Source organism: Leopardus geoffroyi, chromosome B1, assembly GCF_018350155.1.
Source record: "Leopardus geoffroyi isolate Oge1 chromosome B1, O.geoffroyi_Oge1_pat1.0, whole genome shotgun sequence".
Classification (NCBI taxonomy): domain Eukaryota; kingdom Metazoa; phylum Chordata; class Mammalia; order Carnivora; family Felidae; genus Leopardus; species Leopardus geoffroyi.
This window is the reverse complement of record NC_059327.1, coordinates 129,189,842-129,202,090: the sequence shown is the minus strand read 5'-3', so window position 1 is coordinate 129,202,090 and position 12,249 is coordinate 129,189,842. Positions and strand designations below refer to the sequence as shown.

General features: G+C 33.2%; 1 pseudogene; it reads right to left on the bottom strand.

Moving 5' to 3' along the window:
* Window positions 1-988: 988 nt before the first annotated feature.
* On the bottom strand, window positions 989-11,688 carry LOC123596427 (annotated as a pseudogene).
* Window positions 11,689-12,249: the final 561 nt, after the last annotated feature.

Genomic DNA, 12,249 nt, shown 5'->3' with positions numbered 1-12,249 from the left:
AAAATAGTTGATTCATAAAATGAACTATTAGTTTCCTATGAGATGAATAATATAATTCAATAAGTTATTTGTTTTCTAAAAACATTTAATGTATTTATAAGCCAACTTGTACTGTTTTCACTTATGAGGGATATAGTCTCTGACTTATAGTCTCATATGTTTAGAAAATAACATTTGAAACTATGTATATTCACTGTCTTTCTAAAAATCTGCTTATATTTCTGAGGTACACAAATATTCATGTCCAGATTTTGGCATTGCCTGTAGCAAACACTGAGATAGAAAGAGTTTGCATATATTACAAGAGTTTTTAAATGAGCTGCTATTATATGCCCACCATGTTATTGAAGAAATTCCTACCTCATTCCTACTCTCACATTAGCAAGCACCTCTATATAGTTGTTAATATTTTACCCTTAGTGATATTGAGATTAGGGTGTATTACTGAAATATAAACTCCAGGAGTTACTAGAACAGGTTAAGCCTATCCTGTTTACTACTACATCCCTGGTATTTGGAGTATCACTAGCCCATATTGAGCTCAATAAATATAAACTTAATGAAAGAATGACTATTTTAGTAAGATAGCTCCTTATTCCTTAAATAAGCAAGTCTAAAATTTAGTGTTTTGTTCATCATTTATTAAGGAAATCCTCATTAAAGTTAATTATAAACATCCTAATTCTATTTATTTATTTATTTAGTTATTTATTATTAATTTATTTAGTGTGTGCACATTTAGTTTTATTGTAACAAAGCAATGTGTACACTTTTAATGTTTAAAACTGAGCCTCCTTCCTTTCCAGTGAAACTAAATTTAAAAATAAACAGGAACAAAATTACAAGAGAATGTCAATTCCAAATAAGATCCTACAGGTTCTGCTGATCCTCCCGTCGAGATAAGGGCTCAAGTCATCATTAGGAGAGAATGTTATTTTAAAAGTGCCATCTTCAGCTGCAAGGATGTCCATTAAACATCACAATTAAACATGCCAAAGGAGAAGCCATGTTGTCAAAATGCCCACTTAACCCACCCAAACGTCTCAAACCCACCCTTTGCTGACCTTCTATAAACCCATTTTTTTTCGTTTTTTTTTTCTTTTTTTTTCAACAAGAGAAATCAGACAGATAGATACATGTTGGTAAATGTTAACTGTCCATATTCACATAGAGACACAGTGTAATCTCTGAGCCCAATATACAAAGAAGGGGAGGAAAAAGCTAGAATTCTATGCCCTACTACACAGGGGCCTAGCACCCTCCAGCTTCCAGCAGAGCTAGGGGAGCAGAAGGTTTTTTCTTTTTTCCCACAGAGCACGGTGGTGTTGATTCCATAAAGTTTTTGTTGAGACAGGAAGGGATTAAAATGAATTTGGAACAGAAAGGGGTAGAGATTCTTTTCCCACTGTATCCTGCTCAAGATTATTTCCCCCCAAAATAAGTTGAGAACCATGGTATAAAGGGAGAGAAAAGAGACTTCAAAAACAGGGTGAATGAGCACAAGAGGAGGAGGGGGAAAAAAAAGACTGCAAGTTGCTCCCAGGAACTGGAGAAAATTAAAAAAGGAAGCTTGGAATCCATCAGTGTTCCATTAGTCATCTTCTCCTTCATCCTCTTCTCCTTCCTCCCCCTCATCATCATCTTCATCTTCAGCTTCATCCTCATCTCCTTCTTCATCAATATCTTCCAATCCTTCTTCTTCTTCATCATCATCATCTTCTTCTCCTTCCCCCTTCATCATCCATATAGGGAACCAGGTAGTACTGTAATGGATTTGGCCAAATATCACCTTTGATGACCTCTCCTAATTCATCTGCACCCACATCAGAATGGTCAGTAAACCAGGTGAAGAAGCTCTCTGGTTCCTCACGCTGTCTCTTCCTGCTGGCCTTATTCTATGTTTGACTTGAACGTTTGTCAAATCCTTTCCAGATTTCCATTTGATTTCAGTGGACTTTGAAGATAGATCATCACTCTCATTCCTACAATATTCTTTGGAGAGAACTTTATTTTCGAAGTCAGGGTTTTCATCAAAATAAAAATCTATTCTGTAACCTGATTTAACATCTTCAAATTCTGTCACTTCAACTCTTGTCAAATAATGCAGTGCCTCTTCATCCTCCTCCCAAGCAGTGAAAGCACTTGTGAATGGTTGACAAATGTTGTTACCCCAAAATTTGGGATTTGGGCGATCAATTCCGACCTCTTCTGAAAAAAAATGGTTGGCAGAGTTGGTTATATTTCTGTTCTACCTTCAAAATCTCCCCACTGGCTTCTTCATTAAGTCTGTCTATTTCATTTTGTACTTCATCAATATGTTCAATTGCTTCCTTCTGTTCTTTTTCTCCTTTTGTCAAGTGCTGAGAGGTGGACGTCTCTTCTGGCTTGGGGGCAGCAGGTAGTCTCGGCTTCTTCGTTTGAGGTGGGAGCGAAGACTGGCGTTTGGGTACGATGCCGTGAGGGAAGTCCACAAAACCCGGGCAGACGCCGTTCTGGAAGAAGCTCTGATTACTCTATTTTTATTTATTTTTAAAGCTTTTATTTTTTTAAGTTATCTCTGTACTCAGTGTGGTGCTCAAATTCACAACCCCAAGATCAAGAGGCACATGCTGTACCTACTAAGCCACCCAGGCATCCCTAAACATCCTAATATTAAACCTATAGTTTTTTGCTAATAAATTATTTTTTTCTTTAGATGCCAAAGTGTTTTTTTAAGGATAGATGTATAGTTTTAATGGATACATCTAAATCATTTGGTGATATTTTCATTTTCAAGTAAATATGTTTTTTCCTGGTTTCAAGAACTCTTTTCTTATCAAAGCTGGTACAATCTCTGTTCCAGTATAATCAAGTCTTTAAAATACCAATCTGGGCTTTTCCTGAATTCTATGGCACATACAAATAGAAGAAAAATCTAGAAATGTTTCTGGGGATATTTAAATACTCAAATGCCTTTATCTTTTTATTAAAAAGCACATAAATATTCAATAAGCAATCTCAAAAGAGTGGAATTAAAATATATCTAAGTTATAGGGCGCTTGGGTGGCTCAGTCATTAAGTGTCGGACTTCAGCTCAGGTCATGATCTCACAGTTCATGAGTCTGAGCCCTGAGTAGGCCTCTGTGTTGACAGTGTAAAGCCTGGGGACTGCTTCAGATCCTTTTTTCTCTCTCTCTCTCAAAAATAAATAAACGTTAAAAAGACATTTTAATGTATCCAATGTTAGATTGTTCTAACAAGAATTGTTAGAATTCTTGTTAAGAAGGATCTTAGAATTTAAACAATTAACTCCAATTTCACTGATACTCTTTGTGTAACAAAATATGTCTTTATAAATTAATACTTAGGAGAGAGGAGTACACAATTTTGTTTTATTATGCATAAGCAATATTGAAAGTATGAATTATAATCTAACAGGAATTGATATCTCCAAAGTCTTTTTGTCAACCTACCATGAATAAATTTCTTTAAGTGAGTATCATTGTGTGTTTGGTAGAGCATTGGGCCTGAGATAATACTTAATGATTTATTTATAACTGAGATTTTCCTTAAGTTAAATTTTCATTAAGGAAGTGATATATTTTAATAAATTTAAATACAGTGTTTATTTACTAAGCACTGAAAGAAGAACAAAAAAATATGGATTTGTTTTGGTGAGATATTTACCTTAACAGAAATAACATATATTTTCCAGATGGTAGAAAAATAAATCTGATGTATAAAATATTATTTAGAAATCTATATATTCAAATATAAACAATGGTATCAAAATCATTAAAATGATAAATATATAGGTCTTTAAAATATTTAATATTTAATTTGTTAAACATATAGATTTAAAATTGCAAACTAAATTGTATAGGAGTAAACAATCTTAAGTATTAAACCAGTCATTTATTAACCACTGGTTGAAACTATAATTAGAAGCATTCTTATGTGTAATTTAGCTGTGTTTTGAGATAACACAGTACAACAACTAGATATCACTTTCATCAAAATATTTTTCAATTTTCTTTTAGGAGAGAAAAAATAAATTATTGCTAATAGAAAATTAATACTGAGATTGATAATAGGTGAATTATGTAGCAGAAAAAAACATTCCAAATGACTTAATAAAATGTTTCTTATCTGAAGTAACTGGAAACCTAGGCAATCAACCAACAGAGCTATCGAACACCTGTTTCTTTCATCTGTGCTGTTCTATTTTCCCTGTTATCCCAAGGCTGGCAACCCACATGGTAGAGAGATGACTACCTGTGAAAGTGTTTTTGTTTTGCTGTGTTGTTTTTTCTTTTTGTATCTAATGGGAACGATGAAGAGAAATAAGAGAAAACATGTTCTCTAAAATAAACTCTAAATTCTTCCTTTCAAGTTTATGAGACCAAGTTCAGTCACATGACCATTTCTGGACTAATACCAGCTGCTAGAGGCAGGACATATATGGTTACTTTAGCGTTTCTTTTACTGCTCTTACTATGGCATACTTCTAAGTTTTTTACCGTCTCCCCTCCTTACAATGCATTTATTCCTTGAATCTATGTTTACCTAGAATGTAACAGGGTTTTGCTTTCAAATCCAATCTGACAATCTCTACCTTTTAATAGCTAGTGTTAAAAATTGTACATTTAAGTGGTTATTGATACAGCTGGACTAAAATGCATCAATTTCCCATGTGTTTCCAATTTGTTTCTTATGTTTTTTTTCTTCTATTTTTCCTCTTTCATCTTTTTTTTCTTTTTTTGTTTCCCATTTTATCAGTGCTGTTTAGTCAAGCTATAATTTTTTTTTCCTTTTTGTGGTTTATAGTTTATAAAATCCATACTTATCACTATTGTTTTTTTTATATCACTTCATGTATACTACATGAACTTTCCAAGAATGTACTTAAATTTTTCTCCCCATGGTATTTATGCTATTATTTGTCATACATTTTGGGACAGAGGTACACTATGTTCCTTCAAAGAATTTTAAAGTTTTAGCACTTACATTTAGGACATTTAACCATTTAAAGTTTTGTTTTGTTTTGTTTTGTTTTGTTTTATGTGGTAGGAGGTAGGTATCCAAATTCATTTTTGTTGATGTCGCTATCCAATCATCCCAACACCATTTCCCTTATCAAATGACTTCCAACCCTTGTCAGTAATCAATTGACCATAATATATAAGCTTATTTCTGGACTCTCAATTCCATCCCATTGATCTATATGGCTATTTTTATTATTTATTGGGAAGTGTGGCTCTTCTAACTTTGTTCTTCTTTATCAAGATTATTGTAGGATGATTTCTCTGCATTTCCATCTGAACTTTAGAATCAGCATGTCAATTTCTGAGAAAGGGTAGTTTTAATTTTTTATAGAATTGAAGAAAGTCTGTAGACAGATTTGGGGGGTATTACCATCTTAACAATATTAAAACTCCCAATCCAAGAACATGGATGTTTTCCCCACTTATTTATTATTTATCTTTTTAACAATGCTTTGTAGATTTCCATATACACTTGCAATTACTTTTGCAAATTAATTTCTGGTATTTTGTTCCTTTAGATCTGTTATAAATGGGATTTTTTAAATTTAATTCTCAGATTTTTCATTACATCTCTAGAGAAATATAAATGATTTTTGGCTATTAATCTTGTATTCTTCAGCATTGCTGGGATCCTTTAATAGTTCTCATAAAGTCTTCATTCCCTTTATACTTTTAAGATTTTAGTTTTGACTTTCAATATTTTCACCGTGATGTCTATAGTTGTGAATCTGTTTAATTTAGTCTACTTGGAGTTAATTAAGCTTTTTGAATGTATAGATTAGTATTATTCATCCTATTTGGGAAGTTTTTAGCCATTATTTCTTCAAATATTTTTATGCTCCATTTTCTCTCCCTTCTCATTATGAGTATTCCACTTATGCTTATAATGGTGTGTTTAATGGTGTCTTATACTTCTCTGAGGCTCTGTTCAGTTTTCCTTATTCTTTTTTTTTTTCTGTTCTTTTGACTACATAATCTCTAATTACTTCTCTTCAATTTTCCTGATTTTTTCTTCTGCCACTTCAAATCTACCATTCAGCTCCTCTAGTATATGTTTCATTTCAATAATTTTGTATTAACCTCTAGAATTTCCATTTGGCACCTTTTTTTAAATAATTCCCATCTCTTTATTGATATCCTGTATTTGATTCTTTCAGCATAGCTTCTTTAGTTTCTAACACATGGTTAAGGTGGTTGTTTTGAAGTGATTTTCCTTTACCTGATCTAGGTACACCTATCAATATTACATGCGATTCCATAACATCTCCAGCCTGCTTATATGGAAAGCCTGATTTGTGACGTTAAAAATCATGTTACATCCAGAAAATATCTCACAGCAATTTTCCTCAGTAGTTAAGATACTTCCTTTCAACATTTGCACAATGGTTGAAACTTTCTTTGAATCTGAAGTACAGGCTGATTTCTTCTTCTGCCCAATTCTGTGTCCTTCCCTTTCTTTGAAAGCATTAATCCTCAGAGCATCTTCTAATAAATATCTTGCAGGCCAATCTCTGCTCAAAGTCTGTTCCTGAGAAACACAACCTGCAAATATTTGTCTGTTGTATAAAATTTTCAAAAACATAAAGTTGTAGAGAAGAAAGTAAAAATAATCCATATAATTGACCATTCAGTTATTAAGTATACATTACATGTACCTTTAATAATTTTTCTGAGGTGCTTTTATAGTTACCTATACCACAAAAATATGATGGTACTATATATTTTGTTTTGTAACCTGCATTTTTATTTAACATATTGTGATTATCTCCTCGAACTTTAATTAATTTGAACTCCTACGAGCTGTTTCTGAAAATACTTCATTTACTTTATCAACATTAACACTGTGCATTACCAATAAAAATATTTATAATCTTGGTAAGAAAACAATATTTATTATTTTTATTACATTTTTAACATGCATGTTTTGATAGGTGTACCCAAAAAGGACTACATCTTATTTCCAGAGATTTCTTTATCATTTATATTGTCACTATTTCTTTCCCTTGTATAAAATCTAGTAATGACTGAGCTGCATAAAAAGTTCAACTCATTACCTCATTCAACGTCCTATAAATATAGTCCACGTGATTCAGTAGATTCCCCTACTGAGAACATGACTGTGACATTAAAAAGCATGTTGGATATTTGGAGAAAATACCTTGCTGCAATATTAATTGACATTGCATTTAAGAAAATACAACATTCATTCTAATGAAAACTCTCCAATACATGGGCACATCCTCATCTCATAAAGAGAAGCTAGGGAAAAGCTACAGGGTTCTTTCTTTAATATCCTTCATTGTGAAAAAGTGAATGGTTTCCCTCCTAAATTCAGGAACAAAGAAGGAATAACTGCTCTCAACACTTTACTAACGTTGTATTTATACTTCTGGGCAGTGCAGTAAATAAGAAAAAATAAAGCACATCGATTTTGGAAACGAAGAAGTAAATTGTACTTGTTTGAAAATTGAATTATCATCTACAGAAAGAATTCTATGGAACATGTTAAAAACTATTAGAAATACTGTTACTAATTTTGCATACAATGTATTTACAGTAGCAATTGCATTTCTATGTAGTAACAAAAAAGCCAAAAATGAAAAATAATACATTTTAAAAGAGCGTTAACATTTTAGAATAATTAAAGGTAAAAAATGACCAAAGTTGTAAAAAATGTATACAGTAAAATCTATAAATCAAATCTAAAGAAATTGAAGACAGGGACCTAAACACATTGAGAGATAGGCAGCTTTAATGCAACAACATATATAAAAGGTCAGTTCTGCCTAAATTGACTTATAGGTTTAGTGTAATCCCAGTCAGAATCCCAGTAGGCTTTGTAGATACTGACAAGCTGACTTATTACAAAGGTAAAGTCATCAAGAGAGTGAATACTGTGTTAAAAATGGACAAATAGAGCAGTGGGCCACAACATTAAATCAACCAACAGACCCATACATTATTTTTGACAAAGCTCAAAGGCAATTCTTTGGAGAAAAGTAACAATTTCAGCAAATATATACAAACAAATTGTGATCCATACTTCTCCCTGTATAGAAGTCTTAACTCAAATTGGATCATAGATCTATGTGTAAAACTAAAAATGTAAAATTTTGAGAAAAATACATGGGAGAAAAATCTCTTGAGTTGGACAATATTTTTTAGACACCAAAAGTATGATCCATGAAATAAATAAATAAATAAATAGATTTCATCAAAATTAAGCTGCAGGAAAAACACTAAGAAAATGAAAACAAGTTCAAGTCACACACTGGACAAGCTATAAGCCATTTAAATATGTACAAAAGATCTGAAGGCACACATAATGAAAGAAGATGCATGGATTACAAACAAGCAAATAAAATATGTTCAACACCATTAGTCACTAGAAAAATACCATTTAAGGGGTTCCTGGATGGCTCAGTCAGTTAAATGTCCAACTCTTGGCTTTAGTTCAGGTCAGGATCTCATGACTTCACGGGTTCATGGGTTTGAGCACCTGCTCTGACAGTGTGGAGCCTGCTTGTGATTCTCTCTCTCCCTCTCTCTCTTCCCCTCCCCCACTCATGCCGTCTGTCTTTCAAAATAAATAAATAAACTTAAAATAAAAAGAAAAATACCATTTAAAATGACAATGAAATACCACTGCGTACCTAGTGGAATGATTCTATAATAGAACCACTCCACTGCTAGGAAGAATGTAAAATGGCACAATATTTTGCAAACAGTTTGGGAGTTCCCCAAACTTTATAGGTACTAATCATTTTACTTCAAGGCATTTTACAAAATAAGTGAAAGCATATGTCCATAGAAAGATTTTTTACATGAAACAGCTTTATTTTTAATAATTTCAAATTGCTAACAACAGCCAAAATATCCAGGAACAGGCGAATAGACAAGCAAGTGATGGTATATTCGTACAATGGACTACTGCTCAGCAATAAAATGGAGTGGCCTATTAATATATCCAGCAGCATAAATGACTCTCCAAATAATTATGCTGAGTAAAAGTAGCCAGTGATTTTATAGCAATTATACTTCAAATTTTGCTTTAACTTCGCGTAATACAATCCATGAATTAAATGTTACCTATATTACTAATATACTATAGTTATTTAAAATATATAGGTTTTATATTATTATAGAATAAAGAAATTAATCTGTACAAATACAGAATTAACCATTAATTATCTCTCTTTAATAGCATAATGAACCAGTAGGAAAAAATTAAGACAATAGTGATAGACAGGAGTTAAAGCACTTGAAATAGCATGCCATTTGCAGAGAAACATGCACATCAAGCACTAATGTATATTACTGTGTGCTGATACATGAATGAAGCATTAGTGTATTTTAACTACATATGGTGTTGGAGGTCACCAATGAGGTCACCGATGGCCTTTATTAAAAATCAATATTTCATGCACCTGCGTGATATTCTGAGTATATATTAATAAGCCTAGAAAAGTGCTTGGCACAATGTAGACACTCAGTAAATATTTGTTGCAGAAGTACTGCTTGAAGCCTTTAAAAATCACCTTGAAATGTATTAATTCTTAAAATGTAATACTTTAATACCAATTAGAAGTAACATTTTTACATAGGTGAACTATTTAAAAGATGCATCTTGGGCTACCTATAATAGATTATTTCTTCCTTGTCTAAAAACATAAGATTTCTCATTCTCCCAACCAGAGCTTGTCTCATTAATTTTCCCTTGAGTCTGAGTAGTGTTTAGTGATGCTATCTTGACTACCTCCCTGGGTACCCTATTAGACTGCTTCATTGACCTCATGACTAAGAATTTCTTCATCTTATCTAGTTTAAGTATTCTCTCTTCATGTTTCGGACCATTACTTCTTGTCTTACCATCTTTAACTATCATGAGTAATTCATCCCCTCGGGAATTTTAGCTACCCATAAATATAATAAAAAGAATAAGCCATATCTCATTGGATGACAGTTTGTGAAAATTGAGACAACTCTATTCTAGTGATAGCAGTACTCTAGGGCATGCAGAGAGCACTGGTGAAGGAAAAAAATATCCCTGGTGTGCTGACTTGAGGCAAGGTCACTAAATTTTATATGCATAGATCCCTGAAGCTACTCTTCATTTACCAAACAGATAATTTTTAATTTTTAATTAAACAATTTTTAATTATGGCTTTTATGATATCTATTTTCCCTTTGAACTATGCCCATATGTAGTGCTGCTTCTCTCTAAATGATGATTAAAAAAAGAAGAGAGGTTGAGGGATGTCAGAAAGAATTTTATTGTAAATAACTAAATATTATCATTTTGTGGCAACTTCTCTATAGATCTTATTTTTGATTTTTCAAAGGATTCCTTTTGTTTTGTTTTGTTTTTTGTAGATCTTAGTAAATTCAAGTCCATATGATTTAAAATAATGACCCACTGGAAAATATTTTGGCTTGGGAAGTAGAATTTAAGAAACAAAATAAAGGAGCAAAGGGAAAAAGAGAGAGAGAGAGAGAGAGAGAGAGAGAGAGACAGAGACAGAGAGACAGAGGCAAATCAAGAAATGGATCTTAACTATTGAGAACAAACTAATGTTTACCGCAGGGGAAGTAGGTCAGAGGATGGGTTAAATCGGTGATGGGGATTAAGGAGTGCACTTGTAATGAGCACCGGGTGTTGTATGGAAGGGTTGAATCACTATCTTGTACACCTGAAGCTAATATTATCCTGTTTGCTAACTGGCTTGAATTTAGATAAAAACCTTTTTTAAAAAAGTTTCAGTGGACTGTAAACTCTTTTGAAAATTTCCCAAATATGAAAGCTTAAAAATATACTATGTGTGCTGAAACCAACATACATATATTTCCTAGCATACATTATTTGTCCCTGGCAGAGTAGACTTTATCTAAACTATCTTGCTCATCAAGTTTCACTTCAAGTTTCTTTCCACATGGTATAAAGCAATCCAAATTATAGTGTCAGAAATTCTACACAATTTTGATCTGTTCCCTGCCTTTTAAGACCCACTTTCAAATCTCCCAGCACAGGTCTTCATTCTATAAACACTTTTCTCTAATTTCTTGTTACATATTTATTTAGTTAGTTTTTATAAATCATGACATTTAAAATATACTTGTGGGAGAGAGAGAAAGCACAGTGGTAAAAGGGCAGAGAGAGAGGGAGACAGGATCCCAAGTGGGCTCCATGCTAACAGCAGACAGCCAATGAAGGGCTGGAACTCACCAAATGCGAGATCATGACTTGAGCCAAAGTTGGATGCTAAGCCGACTGAGCCACCCAGATGCCCCTCTGATCTTTTCTTTCTGAGACTCTTTTAAGATCATCGAAACAATATTTGTCATTAATACAGTTAAGTCCACTACACTTAGTTTTGATTACCAGGTTTTCTTTTTTTATTATTTAAAAAAAATTAACATTTATTTATTTTTTTGAGAGAGAGACAGAATGTGAGCAGGAGATGGGCAGAGAGAGAGCGGGGAGACACAGAATCTGAAGCAGGCTCCAGGCTCTGAGCTTTCAGCACAGAGCCTGACACGGGGCTCAAACCCATGGACCACAAATTCATGACCTGAGCCAAAGTCAGTGGCTTAACCAACTGAGCCACCCAGGTGCCCCCTTTACCAGGTTTTTCTCATGGCCATGTAAAGTGTTGACAGGCGACATTTACATACCACACATTCATCTAGTAATCACTCTGATTTTTAGATATTGAAACAATGTAAAATACTTTGACAGTTTGAACAGAAGATTACACACTTTCACTGGTAATAGTTTTTTGATGTTCATGATACAATTTTGTGTCCTGTTGTAGGTTGAGTTATGTCCCCACCAAAGATATGTCTAAATCCTAATCATTGGTACCTGTGAATGTGACCTCACTTATAAATAGGAACTTTGTAGATATAATCAAGTTAAGATAAAATTACACTGCAACAGAATGGGCTCTCATCTAATAACTGGTATCCACATGAGAAGATATTCTGCCTTAAGACTGACGTATGAACTCCTACATGAGTTTCTGGTCTGTCAACATGCCCTAAAGATCTAGCACTTACCAATTGCTACAATCACAAAGGCCTGTTGCTTAAAGTCTCTTCATGGATGGATGGACAAATGGATGGATGGATGGATGGATGGATGGATGGATGGAGATAAATGATACAGAACTATATATAGACATAAATAAAGATATACCTATAGACACAGGGACAAATATAGATAGAT